This window comes from Anomaloglossus baeobatrachus, chromosome 2 (genome assembly GCF_048569485.1).
Source record: "Anomaloglossus baeobatrachus isolate aAnoBae1 chromosome 2, aAnoBae1.hap1, whole genome shotgun sequence".
NCBI lineage: Eukaryota > Metazoa > Chordata > Amphibia > Anura > Aromobatidae > Anomaloglossus > Anomaloglossus baeobatrachus.
In genome coordinates, this window is record NC_134354.1 from 132949144 (window position 1) to 132967196 (window position 18053).

General features: G+C 51.5%; 1 protein-coding gene across 1 annotated transcript in view; it reads right to left on the minus strand.

The window, feature by feature from the left end:
* POLDIP2 (DNA polymerase delta interacting protein 2) overlaps window positions 1-18053 on the minus strand; it is a 49055-nt gene that overhangs the window by 6120 nt on the left and 24882 nt on the right. The gene's annotated exons all lie outside the window — the stretch shown is intronic.

Consider the following 18053-nt stretch of genomic DNA (forward strand, 5'->3'; position numbering starts at 1 on the left):
GATGAACAGGGGCTGGACAGAAGGAAGGCAAGGAAATATCCTGGTTAAGGTGGAAGGGAGAGACCACCTTAGGAAGAAAGTCCGGGGTCGGACGGAGAACTACCTTGTCTTGGTGAAAAACCAAAAAAGGTGACTCCGAGGAGAGCGCAGCCAAATCAGAGACTCTCCTGAGAGAAGTTATGGCAACTAGAAAGGCCACCTTTTGAGAAAGACGATACAAAGAAACCTCCCTAAGAGGCTCAAAGGGGGGTTTCTGCAATACCGTGAGGACCAAGTTAAGGTCCCAAGGTTCCAAGGGCCGCCGATAAGGCGGAATGATGTGAGACGCACCTTGCATGAAGGTGCGGATCTGAGCCAGCCGGGCGAGACGCCGCTGGAACAGCACTGATAGAGCTGAGACTTGTCCCTTGAGAGAGTTGAGGGACAGTCCTAGCTGCAGACCGGACTAAAAAAGACAGAAGGGTCGGCAACGAAAATGGCCAAGGAGAATGGCCGGAAGAGCGACACCAGGACAGGAAAATTTTCCAAGTCCTGTGATAGATCTTGACGGAGGAAGACTTACGGGCCCGAGTCATAGTGGAGATGACTTCAGGAGGAATACCAGAAGCCGACAAAATCCAGGACTCAAGAGCCACGCTTTCAATTTGAGTGCCGCAGAATGCGGGCGGAAAAACGGACCTTGCGAGAGCAGGTCTGGACGGTCCGGAAGATGCCACGGCATCTCCATGGACAGTTGGAGCAGGTCCGGATACCAAGCTCGCCTGGGCCAGTCCGGTGCAATGAGGATGACTCGACGGCCCTCCATTCTGATCTTGCGCAGGACTCTGGGCAAGAGAGCTAGAGGGGGAAACACGTAGGACAGACGAAACTGGGACCAGTCTTGAACCAGAGCGTCCGCGGCGAAGGCCTGAGGATCGTGGGAGCGAGCCACGTAAACCGGAACCTTGTTGTTGTGACGGGATGCCATTAGGTCCACGTCCGGAGTGCCCCACTTGCGGCAGATTGACTGAAACACTGCCGGGTGCAGAGACCACTCGTCACCGTCCACTGATTGACGGCTGAGATAATCTGCCTCCCAGTTTTCTACGCCAGGGATGTGGACTGCGGATATGGTGGACTTTGAGTCCTCCGCCCATTGAAGAATGCGTTGGACCTCCAACATTGCTAGGCGGCTGCGTGTCCCGCCTTGGTGATTGATGTAGGCAACCGCTGTCGCGTTGTCTGACTGGACTCGAATGTGCCTGCCAACAGGTGGTGAAAGGCTAGGAGAGCTAGAAGCACAGCTCTGGTTTCCAGCACATTGACTGAAAGGGCTGACTCGGACAGAGTCCAAGTGCCCTGAGCTCTGTGGTGGAGATGTACCGCTCCCCAGCCAGATAGGCTGGCATCCGTGGTGAGAATCACCCAGGACGGAGCCAGGAAGGAGCGCCCTTGGGACAGGGAGAGGGGTCGAAGCCACCACTGAAGAGAGCTCCTGGTCCGTGTGGCGACAGAGCCACTAACTTCTGTAAGGAGGAAGGCCGCTTGTCCCAACAGCGGAGAATGTCCAGCTGCAGAGGACGCAGATGGAACTGGGCAAAGGGAACCGCCTCCATGGAAGCCACCATTTGACCAAGCACCTGCATCAGGCGCCTGAGGGAATAACGGCGGGGCCTCAGGAGAGAGCGCACCACTAGCCGGAGAGACTGCTGTTTGATTAAGGGCAACTTCACAAGTGCCGGCAAAGTCTCGGAATGCATCCCTAGGTACGGGAGACTCTGGGTCGGAGTCAGAGTGGATTTGGGAAGATTGACAATCCACCCGAATTGGGCTAGGGTGGCGAGAGAGAGCGAAACACTCCGCTGACAGTCTGCGCTGGATGGACCCTTGACCAGAAGGTCGTCCAGATAAGGAAGCACTGCTAACCCCTGGAGGTGCAGGACCGCAATCACTGTCGCAATCGCCGTGGCTAACCCGAAGGGGAGAGCCACGAATTGGAAATGATCCTCTCCTATCGCAAAACGTAACCAACGCTGATGTGACACTGCGATTGGCACATGTAGATAGGCATCTCTGATGTCGATGGACGCCAGGAACTCCCCTTGGGTCATAGAGGCAATGACTGATCGCAGAGACTCCATGCGAAAATGCCGCACCCGGACATGCTTGTTGAGAAGCTTGAGATCCAGGATGGGCCGGAGGGTACCGTCCTTTTTTGGAACTAAGAAGAGATTTGAGTAAAAACCTCTGAACCGTTCCTGAGCGGGAACTGGGACAATCACTCCGTTTGCCTGCAAGGACGCCACAGCCTGCGAGAAGGCGGCGGCTTTGGAGCAGGGGGGAGTTGAGAGAAAAAATCTGTTTGGAGGGCTGGAAGAGAATTCTATCCTGTAGCCGTGAGATATGATGTCTCTCACCCACTGATCGGAGACCTGCTTTAACCAAGCGGCGCCAAAGTGGGAGAGCCTGCCACCGACTAAGGACGTGGCTGGAGCGGGCCGAGAGTCATGAGGAAGCTGCCTTAGTGGCAGAACCTCCTGCGGTCTTCTGCGGACACGCTTTTGGGCGCCAGTTGGATTTCTGATCCTTGGCTGAGTTAGCGGACGAGGCGGAAGGCTTAGAGGATGACCAGTTGGAGGAACGAAAGGAACGAAACCTCGATTGATTCCTACCCTGGGCGGGTTTCCTGGTCTTAGTTTGTGGCATGGAAGTACTCTTCCCGCCAGTAGCTTCTTTAATGATTTCATCCAGCTGTTCACCAAACAGCCGTGAACCAGCAAAAGGGAGCCCAGCAAGAAACTTCTTGGACGAAGCATCTGCCTTCCACTCTCGAATTAGCTGAAGCCACCGCAGTGCGGTGAGCAGCCTCTAGCATGGCAGACATGGCATAAGATGAAAAGGCTGAAGCCTGAGCAGTTAAGGTAACCATCTCAGGCATAGATTCCTTGGTGAGGGAATGCATCTCCTCTAGAGAAGCAGAGATGGCTTTGAGAGCCCACACTGCTGCAAAAGTCGGAGAAAACGCGGCCCCCGCAGCTTCATACACAGATTTGGCCAGAAGGTCAATCTGACGGTCAGTGGAATCCTGAAGTGAGGTGCCGTCAGCCACCGACAACGGTCCGGGCTGATAGCCTAGACACCGGAGGGTCTACCTTTGGGGAGTGAGACCACTCCTTGACCACCTCAGGTGGAAATGGAAACCGGTCATCAGAACCACGCTTTGGAAAGCGTTTGTCAGGGCAGGCCCTGGGTTTGGTCACAGCGGTCTGAAAACTAGAGTGGTTAAAGAACACACTCTTCACTCTCTTAGGCGAGGTAAACTGATGTTTTTCTGCCAAAGAGTTGCTCCTCTGATACTGGCGGATTGAGATCCAGCACAGAATTAATAGAAGCAATCAAATCACTAAGATCTGAGTCACCCTCAGAGAAATCGATGGGATACATAGGAGTCCTCTGTCAAGAGTATTAGAGGCACCCTGAGAGGGGGGCTGATGCATATTCATCAAAGTCCTGGACAAAAGTCCCATGGACTCAGCAAATGACTGGGATATGGACCTAGAAAAGGACTCTACCCAGGCCGGGGGTTCAATCACAGGTGCAGCAGCAGCCTGAGAGACCACTGGGGTGAGACTCCAGGCTGTGGCACCGCCAAGTTAGAGCAACCATCACAGTGTGGATAAATGCTCGACTCAGGCAGCAGGAGCTTACATGCAATGCATGCAGAATAAAGCTTTGGAGCCTTGCTCCTTGTGTGAGGGCTTTGCAGAGAATGAACCCCAGGGAGAATATACAGAGGTCCACAACCAGAGACCGGCTGTGGCTTACCAGACCGCTGAGCGAGGTGTTGTGTGCCCTCCAGATCCCGAAGCCCGGTCCCCCAGAGCGCAACACCTCAGCAGAGATGCAGAATGCAGGATGTCCCAGAGCAGAGTGAACTCTGCCTGAGAAATGGAGGGGGCGGGACTAGGGGCGTTCCTATAAAAGAGCGGGAACTGGAGGGCTGGAGGGCTATAGAGACCTGCCGGGAAGGAGGGACGCCCCAGCAGTGTCCCTCCCCTGTGTAGAACGGCCGCCGGGAGGAGCCGAACCTGTCCCTCTGCATGAGTGACATGCGAGGGCAGGAAAACGAAACTAGGCCTCCGGTGAAGCCGGGGCCTAAATTTAAGCGGCGAGGCCGACAAGCAGGCACCATCGGCGCGGTTCTCAGGCAAAAGCTAGAGAACCCGCCGGAAAAGTTAAAAACAATTACATACAGCATACTCTCCCCTTACAATAAAGAACCGGGACCCCCAACATAAACGTCTCAGGTACTTAGCTGCTGAGACGCAGGGCCATGTCCCTGGGGATGAGTGCTCCGGTCCAACAGAATCCTCAAGGGGCTGTGGATGGAGACCAGACTCCTGCCAGGCATGGAGACCGTGCTGGCTCCCACTTCAAGCCAGAGCCCAGAAGGGATGGTGAAGGAGCGCGGCATGTAAAACTTCAGCCTTGTAAATCAACCTTAACAACACCGCCGACACAGTGGGGTGAGAAGGGACATGCCGGGAGTCCAGACATGGACCCGCTTTTCTTCAAACTCTTTCCAAAAGTCAAACAACCAGATGAGAATGCATGTGTGGATGTATGCCTCCTGAACACAAAGCGATAAACTGGCTAGGACTGGCTACCAGGGGGTGTATAAGCTCAGAGGGAGGAGCTACACTTTTAAGTGTAGTACTTTAGCTTTTGCCTCCGGAGGACACACAAACACCCATAGTCTGGGTCTCCCAAAGGAACGATGAAGAAAAGTATTTGATCCGGTAACAACCATTTAGAGTTCTGGCGCCTACAGACCACCTAGACGCTCCTAATCAACTCGTTACCTGAATCAGTCATAACCTCTACAACATGGGCAAAACCAAAGAGCTTTCTAAGGATGTCAGGTACAAGATCATAGACCTGCACAAGGCTGGAATAGGCTACAAAACCATAAATAAGACGCTGGGTGAGAAGGAGACAACTGTTGGTGCAATAGTAAAGGAAGAAATACAAAATGAATGTCAATCGACATGGATCTGGGGCTCAATGCAACATCTCACCTCATGGGGTATCCAGGATCATGAGGAAGGCGAGAGAACAGCCGAAATCTACACTGGGGGGGGGAACTGGTTATCATCTCAAGGCAGCTGGGACATTACGTCGTATTGGATGAAAATCCTGCAGTGTCCGTAAAGTCCCACTGCTCAACAAGGCACATGTGCAGGCCTGAAGTTTGCCAATGAACATCTGGATGATTTTGAGAGTGATTGGGAGAAGGTGAAGAAGGCCTTAACTCGCAGTGTTTGGAGGAAGAGAAATGCTGCCTATGATCCAAAGACCACCGTTCCCACTGTCAAGCATGGAGGTGGAAACATGTTTTGGGGAGTGTTTCTCTGCTAAGGGCACAGGACTACTTCACCGCATCAATGGGATAATGGATGGAGCCATGTACTGTAAAATCCTAAGTGACAACCTCCTTCCCTCTGCCAGGACATTAAAAATGGGTCGTGACTGGGTCTTCCAGCATGACAATTACCCAAAACATACAGTCAAAGCTACAAAGCAGTGGCTCAAAAAGAAGCACATTAAGATCATGGAGTGGCTTAGCCAGTCTCCAGACCTTAATCCCATAAAAAAAACAAAAAAAAAAACAAAAAAAAAAACACTTATGGAGGGAGCTCAAGCTCCGAGTTGCCAAGCAACAGCCTCAAAATCTTAATGATTTAGAGATGATCTGCAAAGAGGAGTGGACCAAAAATCCTCCTGACATGTGTGCAAACCTCATCAGCCACAAAAAACATCTGACTGCTGTGCTTGCCAACAAGGGTTTTTCCACCAAGTATTTTAAGTCTGGTTTGGCAGAGGGATCAAATGCTTCTCTCTGCAAAATGCAAATAAATTTATACAATGTGATTTTCTGGATTTTATTTTTTATATTCTCCAAGTTAAAATTATCCTACCCTTAAAATTATAGACTGTTCATGTCTTTGTCAGTGGGCAAATTTACAAAATCAGCCAGGGATCAAATAATTATTTCCTCCACCATACCATCTAGGATATTTAATTCGCTAATATTGCACTCTAAAAACTTATTTCCACCATTAAGGCATTTACTCCAGGAGACTTCTAAAGGAACCCTGGGATAAATTAATTTGCTACTAATGTCTTGATGCCAGTTAAGGGAAGCCATCAGAAAATGACCTTTAGTTTAAATGAGACTTGTGTGCCAGGTATTTCTTTTTTCACATTCAATATTTTAAAGAGAATCGGTCACCAGGTTTTTGGGAGTGAGCGAGACCCGGATTCCAGCGATGTGTCACTTACTGAGATGTTTGCTGTCATTTTGATAAAATCAATGTTTTCTCTGCGGCAGATCTAGCAGTTATACAGAGCTTATGAATATGCTGGAAAACCTGGCAGCAAACCAAGTAGTCCTCTAATGATAATCTACTGCTAAATAAACAGTGATTTTATAAAAGCTACACTAAGCAGCCCAGTAAGTGACACATCACTGGAATCAGGATCTCTGCCCCTACTTTATGCTGCTCTCAGATTAGCTGGCAAACACCTGGTGACAGTCCCTTTACAAAAAATAAATAAAAATAAATTATTATAATAATTATAATAAAGTGAATTACAAAGTTGTAGGGCATCATCCATTCAATACGAATCGACACCTTACATACGGAAATGCTATGATTAGAATGTGTAAAACTCACAAGGCTGCGGACGTAAGGCGATGCCTCAGGAGATCTTCCTACAAGTCATTGGGTATGGTGGCTGCATGGACTGGCCTCCACGCTCACCTGACCTGACTCCATTGGACTTCTTTCTGTGAGATCACATCAAACAGCAGGTGTATGCGACCCCTCCACCAACATTGCAGGACGTACGACGACGTATCACAGATGCTTGTGCAAACGTGTCACCTACCATATTGCACAATGTGCAGCAAGATACAGTATGCTGTCCAGAGTCCAGATGTGCATTGCAGCTGACGGTGACCACTTTGAGCATCAAAGTTAAATGAGCGCCATATGCGTGACCAGCATTCAATGTTTTGGGGGATCATGGGTTTCATATCATAACATTTCTGTATGCACGGTGTCAATTCCAATTGAATTGATGATGCCCTACAACTTTGTAATTCACTTTTTTTATTGCTATCGTTTTCAAGATAAAAATGCCAACTCCGTTGTTTTCCACCAGGTGGCGCTATAGGTGGTTTCATTGCGTAGCGCATGGCTACTTTACTATACCTAGACACCACTTCTATGCCTATAGCTGCCGCCGTTCTCAAGTTTATGGCGGTGGACAGGATATGGGTGGACATACTGTACACACACACACACACACACACACACACACACACACACATTTTTTTCACACTGGCCAATGGGACTGTTTTCAGACGTGTACAGTGGAACCTTGGTAAATGAGAACAATCCGTAAGTTACTCGTTCAGCAAAGCAAGATTTCCCATAGGAAATCATTGCAATGCAGACAATTTGTTCCACAACTTGTTATATGTCCCATCCTGGTCCCCTATTGTGCCATTCCACACATGCAAACACCCACAAACACACAAGCACGCACACATTATGCTCACCTTACCTTCTGTTCCATCGCTGGTCTCCCAGGACTTGATGTTCGCTAGTACGGGCTGTGTATGTGGTAACCATAACGACGAGGGAGGAACTTCCGCACCCAAAGCACTGACGTCAAAAGGCAGAAGCCACTTGCCTCTGATTGGCCAGCGTGCTGCCTTTGAGTAGCGGTGACAGAGGAAGTTCCTGCTTCGTCGCTATGGTTGCTGATGCACAGCCTATACCGGCGAACTACAGGACCCGGCCGGCGACGGAACGGAAGGTACATATATTATGCTCACCTTACTTTCTGTTCTATCGCCGGCCTCCTGGATCTTGTAGTTCGCCGCGAGGATTCCTCCCTTGTCGCGATGTACCGGCGGACTACAAGAACCATGAGGCCGGCGGTGGAACGGAAGGTAAGGTGAGCATAATACTGTATGTGTGTGCGTGCTTGTGTGTGTTTGTGTGAACTGCAAGTGCGGGTCAGAGCGCTGTGGATGTACGGAACCGGAAGTGTGTGCGGTGAGTATTTTGCTCGTACAGCAAAGCTTTCTCGTAAACAGAGTTACAAATTTACAGAAAGCTTTGCTTGTTAAGCGAAATTCTCGTTAACTGGGTTACTCGTTAAGCGAGGTACCACTGTACTTCCAGTCCATTCATGAAGAGTTAATAGCAAGGTTCCACATTGTAACATTGTGATTTTTGAGCCCTTCCAGCCAATAGATTTCACGTAAAAAAACTCATTGGATAAAAATGCGGTTTTTTTAGATGCGTTTTGCAGCGTTTCTTTGGGGCAAAAAAGCGCACTATTGTGGTCACCACAAAGATGCAGCATGCGGACATGCCCTAGTTCTTCTGTGTGATAGATCAGACCAGCTACTCTTTGACATTGCTGCTGGTTCACCAATTGTCCTTCCTTGGACATTTTGGTATTTACCAACACATGTAGATAGGGAACTCCTCTACAAGATGTGCAGTTCTGAAGATGCTCTGCACCAATCCTCTAGAGATTACAATTTTGTCTTTACCATGTTGCTCAGACGCCTAATCTTTACAAGTTCTCCTGCTTCTGTGTAATATCTCTCAATCCTTGACATGTTTTAATATTATGGTGATGAGTGTTGCTCCAGTTATAAATGAAACGTAGTATGTAGCAGGGCAATACTGCTAGTTTATTAGCAAAACCCTCCTTCTAAAGCTACAAAAGAAGGGAATTTTGTTACTTACCGTAAATTCCTTTTCTTCTAGCTCCAATTGGGAGACCCAGACGATTGGGGTGTATAGCTACTGCCTCCGGAGGCCACACAAAGCATTACACTAAAAAGTGTAAGGCCCCTCCCCTTCTGGCTATACACCCCCCGTGGGAACACGGGATGCTCAGTTTTAGTGCCAAAGCAAGAAGGAGGAAAGCCAATAACTGGTTTAAACAAATTCAATCCGAAGAACATCGGAGAACTGAAAACCGTTCAACATGAACAACATGTGTACCCGAAAAAAACAAAAATCCCGAAGGAAACAGGGCGGGTGCTGGGTCTCCCAATTGGAGCTAGAAGAAAAGGAATTTACGGTAAGTAACAAAATTCCCTTCTTCTTCGGCGCTCCATTGGGAGACCCAGACGATTGGGACGTCCAAAAGCAGTCCCTGGGTGGGTAAATTAATACCTCATGTTAGAGCTGCAAAAACAGCCCTTCCCTACGAGGAGGCAACCGCCGCCTGCAGGACTCTTCTACCTAGGCTGGCGTCCGCCGAAGCATAGGTATGCACCTGATAATGTTTGGTGAAAGTGTGCAGACTCGACCAGGTAGCTGCCTGGCACACCTGTTGAGCCGTAGCCTGGTGTCGTAATGCCCAGGACGCACCCACGGCTCTGGTAGAATGGGCCTTCAGCCCTGAAGGAACCGGAAGCCCGGCAGAACGGTAGGCTTCAAGGATTGGTTCCTTGATCCATCGAGCCAGGGTGGATTTGGAAGCCTGCGACCCTTTGCGCTGACCGGCGACAAGGACAAAGAGTGCATCCGAGCGGCGCAGGGGCGCCGTGCGGGAAATGTAGATTCTGAGTGCTCTCCCCAGATCTAACAAATGCAAATCCTTTTCATACTGATGAACTGGATGAGTACAAAGAGAAGGTAAGGAGATATCCTGATTGAGATGAAAGGAGGATACCACCTTAGGGAGAAACTCCGGGATCGGGCGCAGCACTACCTTGTCCTGGTGAAAAACCAGGAAGGGGGCTTTAGCTGACAGCGCTGCCAGTTCGGACACCCTCCGAAGAGACGTGACCGCCACCAGAAGAAGGGAATTTTGTTACTTACCGTAAATTCCTTTTCTTCTAGCTCTTATTGGGAGACCCAGACGATTGGGGTATAGCTACTGCCCTCTGGAGGCCACACAAAGCACTACATCAAAAGTGCAAGGCCCCTCCCCCTCTGGCTATACCCCCCCCGTGATATCACGGGTTCTCCAGTTTTAGTGCCAAAGCAAGAAGGAGGAAGCCAATAACTGGTTTAAACAAATTAACTCCGAATAACATCGGAGAACTGAAAAACCGTTCAACATGAACAACATGTGTACCCGCAAACAACAAAAAAACATCCCGAAGGACAACAGGGCGGGTGCTGGGTCTCCCAATAAGAGCTAGAAGAAAAGGAATTTACGGTAAGTAACAAAATTCCCTTCTTCTTCAGCGCTCTATTGGGAGACCCAGACGATTGGGACGTCCAAAAGCTGTCCCTGGGTGGGTAAAGAAATACCTCATGTTAGAGCTGCAAAACAGCCCTCCCCTACGGGGGTGTCACTGCCGCCTGCAGGACTCTTCTACCTAAGCTGGCATCCGCCGAAGCATAGGTATGCACCTGATAATGCTTGGTGAAAGTGTGCAGACTGGACCAGGTAGCTGCCTGGCACACCTGTTGAGCCGAAGCCTGGTGACGTAATGCCCAGGACGCACCCACGGCTCTGGTTGAGTGGGCTTTTAGCCCTGAAGGAACCGGAAGCCCCGCAGAACGGTAGGCCTCTAGAATTGGTTCTTTGATCCATCGAGCCAGGGTGGCTTTAGAAGCCTGCAACCCCTTGCGCGGACCAGCGACAAGGACAAAAAGTGCATCGGCACGGCGCATGGGCGCCGTGCGGGAAATGTAGATTCTGAGTGCTCTCACCAGATCTAGCAAACGTAAGTCCTTTTCATACCGGTGAACCGGATGAGGACAAAAAGAAGGCAAGGATATATCCTGATTAAGATGAAAAGAGGATACGACCTTAGGGAGAAACTCCGGAATAGGGCGCAGCACTACCTTGTCCTGGTGGAACACCAGGAAGGGAGCCTTGGATGACAGAGCTGCCAGCTCAGACACTCGCCGAAGCGATGTGATCGCAACAAGAAACGCCACTTTCTGTGACAGCCGAGAAAAAGAAACTTCCTTCAGAGGCTCGAAGGGCGGCTTCTGGAGAGCAACTAGTACCCTGTTCAGATCCCATGGATCTAACGGCCGCTTGTACGGGGGCACAATATGACAGACCCCCTGCAGGAACGTGCGCACCTTAGAAAGACGTGCTAGACGCTTCTGAAAAAACACGGATAGTGCCGAAACTTGCCCTTTAAGGGAGCTGAGCGACAAGCCCTTTTCCAACCCCGATTGCAGGAAGGAAAGAAACTTGGGCAATGCAAATGGCCAGGGAGACACTCCATGCGCAGAGCACCAGGATAAGAAAATCTTCCACGTTCTGTGGTAGATCTTAGCCGAATTCGACTTTCTAGCTTGTCTCATTGTGGCAACGACTCCTTGAGATAATCCTGCAGATGCTAGGATCCAGGACTCAATGGCCACACAGTCAGGTTCAGGGCCGCAGAATTCTGATGGAAAAACGGCCCTTGGGACAGTAAGTCTGGTCGGTCTGGCAGTGACCACGGTCGACCGATCGTGAGATGCCACAGATCCGGATACCACGACCTCCTCGGCCAGTCTGGAGCGACGAGTATGATGCGGCTGCACTCGGATCTGATCTTGCGTAGCACTCTGGGCAAGAGCGCCAGAGGCGGAAACACGTATGGGAGCTGAAACTGCGACCAATCTTGAACCAAGGCGTCTGCCGCCAGAGCTCTTTGATCGCGCGACCTCGCCATGAATGCCGGGACCTTGTTGTTGTGCCGGGATGCCATTAGGTCGACGTCCTGCACTCCCCAGCGGCGACAGATTTCCTGAAACACGTCCGGGTGAAGGGACCATTCCCCTGCGTCCATGCCCTGGCGACTGAGGAAGTCTGCTTCCCAGTTTTCTACGCCTGGGATGTGAACCGCGGATATGGTGGATGCTCTGTCCTCCACCCACGTTAGAATGCGCCGGACTTCTTGGAAGGCTTGCCGACTGCGCGTCCCTCCTTGGTGGTTGATGTATGCCACCGCTGTGGAGTTGTCCGATTGGATTCGGATCTGCTTTCCTTCCAGCCACTGTTGGAAGGCCAGTAGAGCAAGATACACTGCCCTGATCTCCAGAACATTGATCTGAAGGGTGGACTCCTGCGGAGTCCACGTCCCCTGAGCCCTGTGGTGGAGAAATACTGCTCCCCACCCTGACAGACTCGCATCTGTCGTGACTACTGCCCAGGATGGGGGCAGGAAGGATCTTCCCTGAGACAATGAGGTGGGAAGGAGCCACCATTGTAGGGAGTCCTTGGCCGTCTGGGAAAGCGAGACTTTCCTGTCCAGGGACGTTGACTTCCCGTCCCATTGGCGGAGAATGTCCCATTGAAGTGGGCGCAGATGAAACTGCGCAAAGGGAACTGCTTCCATGGCTGCCACCATCTTCCCTAGGAAATGCATGAGGCGCCGCAAGGGATGCAACTGGCCCTGCAGTAGAGATTGCACCCCTGTCTGTAGTGACCGCTGCTTGTTCAGCGGAAGCTTCACTATCGCTGCTAGAGTATGAAACTCCATGCCAAGATACGTTAGTGATTGAGTCTGTGATAGGATCGACTTTGGAAAGTTGATGATCCATCCGAAAGACTGTAGGGTCTCCAGCGTAGCATTCAGGCTGTGCTGACATGCCTCTTGAGAGGGAGCTTTGACCAATAAATCGTCTAGGTAAGGGATCACCGAGTGTCCCTGAGAGTGCAAGACTGCTACCACCGCCGCCATGACCTTGGTGAAGACCCGTGGGGCTGTCGCCAGACCAAATGGCAGAGCTACGAACTGAAAATGGTCGTCTCCTATCACAAAACGTAGAAAACGTTGATGTTCTGTAGCAATTGGCACGTGGAGATAAGCATCTTTGATGTCTATTGAGGCAAGGAAGTCTCCTCTGGACATTGAGGCAATGACAGAACGCAGGGTTTCCATCCGGAACTTCCTGGCGTGCACATGTTTGTTGAGCCGTTTTAGGTCCAGAACAGGACGGAATGAGCCGTCCTTTTTTGGAACCACAAAGAGATTGAAGTAAAACCCTTGCCCTTGTTCCTGAGGAGGGACTGGGATCACCACTCCTTCCGCTCTTAGGGAGTCCACCGCCTGCAGCAGAGCATCTGCTCGGTCTGGATGTGGGGAGGTTCTGAAGAACCGAGCTGGAGGACGAGAATTGAACTCGATTCTGTACCCGCGAGACAAAATGTCCGTCACCCACCGGTCTTTGACCTGTGACATCCAAATGCCGGAAAAGCGGGAGAGCCTGCCCCCGACCGGCGATGCGGAGGGAGGGGGCTGGAAGTCATGAGGTAGCCGCTTTGGAAGCGGTACCTCCATTTGCTTTCTTGGGGCGCGTGTGAGCCCGCCACGAATCTGAGTTTCTTTGCGTCCTCTGAGTCCCTTTGGACGAGGTAAATGGTGTCTTGCCCGAACCTCGAAAGGACTGAAACCTCTGCTGCCACTTTTTTTGCTGAGGTTTGGTTGTTCTGGGTTGTGGTAAAGAGGAGTCTTTACCCTTGGACTGCTTAATGATATCAGCCAATGGCTCGCCAAACAGTCTATCTCTAGATAAAGGCAAACTGGTTAAACATTTTTTGGAACCAGCATCTGCTTTCCAGTCCTTTAACCACAAGGCTCTGCGCAAAACTACCGAATTGGCGGACGCCATTGAGGTGCGACTGGTAGATTCTAGGACCGCATTGATAGCGTAAGACGCAAACGCCGACATCTGCGTGGTAAGGTGGGCCACTTGCGGCACTGCTGGATGTATGATAGCATCCACTTTTGCTAAGCCAGCTGAAATAGCCTGGAGTGCCCATACGGCTGCGAATGCCGGAGCAAACGACGCGCCGATAGCTTCATAGACAGATTTTAACCAAAGGTCCATCTGTCTGTCATTGGCATCTTTAAGTGAAGCGCCATCCTCCACTGCAACTATGGACCTAGCTGCGAGTTTGGAAATCGGGGGGTCTACCTTTGGACACTGGGTCCAGCGCTTGACCACCTCAGGGGGGAAAGGGAAACGCGTATCTTTAGATCGTTTAGAGAAACGCCTTTCTGGGTGAGCGTCGTGCTTCTGGATTGACTCTCTGAAGTCAGAGTGATCCAAGAAAGCACTCAATTTACGCTTGGGATAAAGGAAACGAAACTTCTCCTGCTCCGCAGCCGCCTCTTCTGCTGAAGGGGCTGGGGGAGAAATATCCAACAGCCTATTGATGGCTGAGATAAGGTCGTTTACCATGGCGTCCCCATCAGGGGTATCCAGGTTGAGAGGGGTTCCAGGAATGGATTCCTGATCACTCTCATCAGACGCATCACAGTGTCCCTGATCGTACTCCTGCTCCGTCTCCATCAGGTTCTAATGGGTCTGTGGATGGAGCCCGGCGTCAGAGCTGAGAGGCCGGCAGGATCCCACTTCCACAGAGCCCTACCAGGGGATGTGGAAGGAAAACAGCATGTCAGGCTCCAGCCCTGTACCAGCAATAGGTACCTCAACCTTACAACACCATCCAGGGGTGAGAAGGGAGCATGCTGGGGACACTATATGTGTCCTCTTTTCTTCCATCCGAAATAGTCAGCAGCTACTGCTGACTAAAATCTGTGGAGCTATGCATGGAATGTCTGACCTCCTTCGCACACAAAGCTAAAACTGGAGAACCCGTGATATCACGGGGGGGGTATAGCCAGAGGGGGAGGGGCCTTGCACTTTTGATGTAGTGCTTTGTGTGGCCTCCAGAGGGCAGTAGCTATACCCCAATCGTCTGGGTCTCCCAATAGAGCGCTGAAGAAAGGCCACTTTCTGTGAGAGTCGAGAAAGTGAAACATCCCTCAGAGGCTCAAAGGGCGGCTTCTGTAGAGCAACTAGCACCCTGTTCAGATCCCATGGGTCTAACGGCCGTTTGTACGGAGGGACGATGTGACGAACCCCCTGCAGGAACGTGCGTACCTGAGGAAGTCGTGCTAGACGCTTTTGAAAAAATACAGATAGCGCTGAGACTTGCCCTTTAAGGGAGCCGAGCGACAAACCTTTTTCCAACCCAGATTGTAGGAAGGAAAGAAACGTAGGCAATGCAAATGGCCAGGGGGACACTCCCTGAGCAGAGCACCAGGATAAGAATATCTTCCACGTCCTGTGGTAGATCTTAGCAGACGTGGGCTTCCTAGCTTGTCTCATGGTGGCAACAACACCTTGAGATAATCCTGAAGACGCTAGGACCCAGGACTCAATGGCCACAGTCAGGTTCAGGGCCGAAGAATTCCGATGGAAAAACGGCCCTTGTGACAGCAAGTCTGGTCGATCTGGCAGCGCCCACGGTTGTCCGACCGTGAGATGCCACAGATCCGGGTACCACGACCTCCTCGGCCAGTCTGGGGCGACGAGTATGACGCGGCGGCAATCGGACCTGATCTTGCGTAGCACTCTGGGCAAGAGTGCCAGAGGTGGAAACACATAGGGCAGCTGGAACTGCGACCAATCCTGCACTAAGGCGTCTGCCGCCAGAGCTCTTAGATCGCGAGACCGCGCCATGAAGGCCGGAACCTTGTTGTTGTGCCGAGACGCCATTAGGTCGACGTCCGGCATTCCCCAGCGGCGACAGATTTCCTGAAACACGTCCGGGTGAAGGGACCATTCCCCTGCATCCATCCCCTGGCGACTGAGAAAGTCTGCTTCCCAGTTTTCTACGCCCGGGATGTGAACTGCGGGTATGGTGGAGGCCGTGGCCTCCACCCACAGCAGAATCCGCCGGACTTCCTGGAAGGCTTGCCGACTGCGTGTCCCGCCTTGGTGGTTGATGTATGCCACCGCTGTTGAGTTGTCCGACTGAATTCGGATCTGCTTTCCTTCCAGCCACTGTTGGAAGGCCAGTAGGGCCAGATACACTGCCCTGATTTCCAGAACATTGATCTGAAGAGTGGCCTCCTGCTGAGTCCACGTACCCTGAGCCCTGTGGTGGAGAAAAACTGCTCCCCACCCCGACAGACTCGCGTCTGTCGTGACCACCGCCCAGGAAGGGGGTAGGAAGGACCTTCCCCGTGACAATGAGGTGGGAAGAAGCCACCACTGAAGCGAGTCCTTGGTTGTCTGGGAGAGGAGGACTTCCTTGTCTAAGGACGTCGACCTCCCGTCCCATTGGCGGAGAATGTCCCATTGAAGTGGGCGCAGATGAAACTGGGCAAACGGAACTGCTTCCATTGTCGCCACCATCTTCCCTAGGAAGTGCATGAGGCGTCTTAAGGGGTGCGATTGACCTTGAAGGAGAAACTGCACCCCTGACTGTAGCGACCTCTGCTTGTCCAGCGGAAGCTTCACTACCGCTGAGAGAGTATGAAACTCCATGCCAAGGTATGTCAGTGATTGGGTCGATGACATGTTTGACTTTGAAAAGTTGATGATCCACCCAAAAGTCTGGAGCGTCTCCAGCGCAACGTTTAGGCTGTGTTGGCATGCTTCCTGTCTATTGACGCTAGAAAATCTCCTTGAGACATTGAGGCAATGACAGAGCGGAGGGATTCCATCCGGAACCGCCTGGTTTTTACGTGCTTGTTGAGCAGTTTTAGGTCCAGAACAGATTGGAGTAAAAACCTTGACCTCGTTCCTGAAGAGGAACAGGGATCACCACTCCTTCTGCCCTTAGAGAGCATACCGCTTGCAGAAGGGCATCGGTTCGGTCGGGAGGTGGAGAAGTTCTGAAGAACCGAGGCGGAGGACGAGAACTGAACTCTATCCTGTACCCGTGGGACAAAACGTCTGTTACCCACCGGTCCTTGACATGTGGCAGCCAAATGTCGCAAAAGCGGGAGAGTCTGCCACCGACCGATGATGCGGAGGGAGGAGGCCGAAAGTCATGAGGTAGCCGCCTTGGAAGCGGTTCCTCCGGTTGCTTTCTTTGGGCGTGAGTGAGCCCGCCAGGAATCTGAGCTCCTCTGCTCCTTCTGAGTCCCCTTGGACGAGGAGAATTGGGCCCTGCCCGAGCCTCGAAAGGACCGAAACCTCGACTGTCCTCTCCTCTGTTGAGGTTTGCTTGATCTGGGCTGGGGTAAGGAAGAATCCTTACCCTTCGACTGTTTAATGATTTCAGCTAATTGCTCACCAAACAGTCTGTCTCCAGATAATGGTAAACTGGTTAAGCATTTTTTGGAAGCAGAATCTGCTTTCCATTCCTTTAACCACAAGGCTCTGCGCAAAACCACAGAGTTGGCGGACGCCATAGAGGTACGGCTCGTGGAGTCTAGGACCGCATTGATAGCGTAAGTCGCAAACGCAGACATTTGCGAGGTTAAGGACGCCACTTGCGGCACTGATGGACGTATGAGAGAGTCCACCTGCTCCAGACCAGCTGAAATAGCTTGGAGTGCCCACACGGCCGCGAATGCTGGAGCAAACGACGCGCCGATAGCTTCATAGACCGATTTCAACCAAAGGTCCATCTGTCTGTCATTGGCATCTTTTAGTGAAGCCCCATCTTCCACTGCAACTATGGACCTAGCCGCAAGCCTGGAGATTGGGGGGTCCACTTTTGGACACTGGGTCCAGCGTTTGACCACGTCAGGGGGAAAGGGATAGCGTGTATCCTTAAGACGTTTGGAGAAACGCTTGTCTGGATGAGTATGGTGTTTCTGGACTGCTTCTCTGAAGTCAGAGTGGTCTAGAAAAGTACTCAATTTACGCTTGGGATACCTGAAATGGAATTTCTCCTGCTGTGCAGCTGCCTCCTCCGCTGAAGGGGCTGGGAGAGAAATATCCAACAGTCTATTGATGGCCGCTATAAGATCATTTACCATAGCGTCACCATCAGGAGTATCCAGATTGAGAGCGGTCTCAGGATTAGACTCCTGATCAGCTACCTCTGCCTCATCATACAGAGAAGCCTCTCGCTGAGACCCTGACCAGTGTGATGACGTCGAGGGTCTTTCCCAGCGAGCTCGCTTAGGCTGCCTGGGACTGTCGTCCGAGTCAGAGCCGTCAGCCTGTGATGCCTGAGACCCCCTTGTAGCCTGGACTAGTTCCAACTGAGGGGGACCGGGGAACATTGCATCAACAGTGTCCATGGTCAGAGTGACCGGCCTGGAC